The sequence below is a fragment of the Lipotes vexillifer genome, unplaced genomic scaffold, assembly GCF_000442215.2.
Source record: "Lipotes vexillifer unplaced genomic scaffold, Lipotes_vexillifer_v1.1 scaffold680, whole genome shotgun sequence".
Lineage (NCBI taxonomy): Eukaryota > Metazoa > Chordata > Mammalia > Artiodactyla > Lipotidae > Lipotes > Lipotes vexillifer.
In genome coordinates, this window is record NW_006780838.1 from 939,714 (window position 1) to 942,687 (window position 2,974).

Consider the following 2,974-nt stretch of genomic DNA (forward strand, 5'->3'; position numbering starts at 1 on the left):
ACAGGTGTGCCTCACTGTGCCTGACTGCCTGTCACTCCCCCCAGCTCTTGCTCTCTACCAGTCATCTAATTGGCAGGGTCCCCCAGGTGCCCATACCTGATGCCATCTGCTGACCCAGCCTTGGTAGGGCCCAGCTAGTGCACCCAGCATGACCCAGGAAGGAGGTCGACAGCCCTGGATCTGAACTAGGGAAAGGGGTGGAACACCAGCCAGCCCGGAGATCAGGAGCAAGTTCAGAACCCAAACCAGGTCTCAGGCCAGGCTCCCCAGAGCACAATCCTTGCCTTGGTGTCCCACCTGCCTTGGGAGCCCCAATGGCCACTTGGCATCTTGAGAAGATAGAGTGGAATCTCTTTCTAACTTATCTATAAGGCCTAAAGCGTGGTGGCAAACACAGTAAAAAAAAAAAACAATGACAACAACAAAAAGAAAGTCTAGGGCTTCCCTGGTGGCGCAGTGGTTGAGAGTCCGCCTGCCGATGCGGGGGACGCAGGTTCGTGACCCGGTCTGAGAGGATCCCACATGCCGCGGAGTGGCTGGCCCCGTGAGCCGTGGCCGCTGAGCCTGCGCGTCCAGAGCCTGTGCTCCGCAGCGGGAGAGGCCACCATAGTGAGAGGCCCACATACAGCAAAAACAAACAAACAAACAAAAAAAAAGAAAGTGTAGCATGGCAGACTGAGATCAGACGTGATCCAGAACTTCTCCCTAGAGAAGCACCGAAGCATTGAAAAAGGTGTGGGCAAGAAGAGAGTGTCATCTGGCTCTTTAAAAGGGACTTTCCTCGTGGTCCAGTGGTTAGGGCTCTGTGCTTCCACTGCAGGGGACACAGGTTCAATCCCTGGTCAGGGAACTAAGATCCTGCATGCCACAGCACGGCCAAATAAAATAAAATAAAATAAAAAATAAAAAGGAAGGAGATGGGTAGGCTAGCATTACTGATTGCCCCTCCTTTTTTTTACTAAACTTATTAAAAACGAAAGGAGTCCCAAATTATAGAGGTCAGAGGAGTCTTTAAATGACTGTAAATGAAGACAGTAGCTGTTGCAACCGCCCAGCCTAGGCTAGGTGTGACCGTGCCTGAAGGCAGAAAGATGGACACCATGACCTTTGTATTGCCAGCCTGAGCTGCCCCTGCATAATCAAGAGGCAGCTGGACACCTTCCCCACTGTACGACCTCCCCCTGGGGAGGGCCACGTTGCCCAGAGATGGGAGAGGATAGGAAGACAAGGGTCACCGTGGTACCATGGCAACGGGTCTTGGCAGAGGTACATCCTCGCCTTCTCCAATCACCAGTCACAACGGGACCCAAGTATTTGCCGACAGCACCTCACCTGCCAACGTGGGTGGTGGCCCAGGAGGAGCAGGTAGATGCACTGGAAAAAGGAAAAGGAGGGAGCTTACAGGTACTGTACCCTGAAGTAGGATACCTGCCCCGCCTTATGCCCTAGGGCCCCCCGAACTAATCCTCAACCAGTGCTGTCCCTTCCCTCACACCACCTCGTCACTCTCCCACCGGCCCAGCCTGTCCCTGCCACTCCAGACACCCCCCAATCCTCGACTCACTCCACAACCCCAGTTCTGCCATCATTCTGGGCCACTCTCTGCCAACCCGCTCTCCCCTCCCTTCCTGTTCATTTTCTCTCACCCTTCCCCAACCCTGTGCCCTGTCCTCCCCACTGACTGTGGCCCAGACCAGTGCCCATGACCATCTGCCAGCTCCAAACGCCAGCATCTGCCCTCTCGCCACCCGTCCTTTAAACACCTGCTTCCGAGCTGCCTGTTCCCCTAGCCCCTCTGCCCACCCTCCAGGCTCCCATGTCCTCCAGGGTACACAGCCCAGGGAAAGGCACATATGAGCAGCTGGCATTGTTGTCTCCAATCCACAGAATGCGAAGCAGAGCCATTCAGGGGTTCTGGGAGACTAGGCCACAGCCCCAGGAGGAAATGACCAGGTCAGGTGTCTGGCCCCTGAGCCCAAGAGTCTCTGACTAGGAGGGGGTTCTTTAGAGGTCATCTAATCCAGCCCCCTCCTCCACTTAAGTGAATGAATATCTGGGCCACCCAGAAGGTGCTGTCTTCCCAAATATACGGAAATATTCCATTCACAGAGCTCTCGCTATGGACCCGTCACCATGTTCAAAAACTTGATAGTATTTTATTTAATACCCATAACCCCCAGATAAGGAAACTGAGGCTCAGAGAAGATAGGAAATTTGCCCAAGGTCACGCAGTGTCGGACACCTCAGGGCGTACTTCAGAACCTCTCGGTCCCACTTCCTGCTTCTGCAATGACCAGTTCCCGGCAGGCTTTGAGAGCAGCCACATGGCAATGCTTCTTCGAAGACCCAGCGGGACCGTCTTTGAAGCCACAGTGCGGGGTGCCCACACGAACCCACTGGGGCCTCACACGTAAGGCCTGGAAGCATGTGGGAGTTAATGTCCACGGACGGAACAGAGCTGATGGATGAACACGTCCCTGTTTCTCTCCCCAACCGGGCAGTTCTGAAACGCATCCATTAAGGCTTCTCAGGAGACCTCCCAGGACAGAGCGGTAGTAAGATAAAAAGAATGCATCCTCGGGTTCTGCTTTGGGGAAACACAGGTGGAAACACAGACAGTGGTGGAGCTGGGATTCAACCCAGGTCTGCTCTGCTGCTGCCACCACCATCCATGCTGGGGTCCCCTTCCCTCGAGGTTCAAGTCATTCTGAACCACAGTGGCTCAGCCACACTTGATCCAGACAGGATCATGGTTGGCGTGGGGACGGGATGCCTGTAGTAGCAAGGTCATCTTCTCTGGAACTGAGGCCAGCTCCCGATAAGTCGCCTAACAGCCTGGGCTGAGCAGGCTGAGCGGGGTTCCCAGCTAGCTGTGCCCTGGCCCTACTCAACTTTAGCATCCGCCTCCGCCCAGAAATTTGGTGACTCTAAGTCCCCCATCCCTTCCAATCCTCCCCACCCCCCACCCCCACCC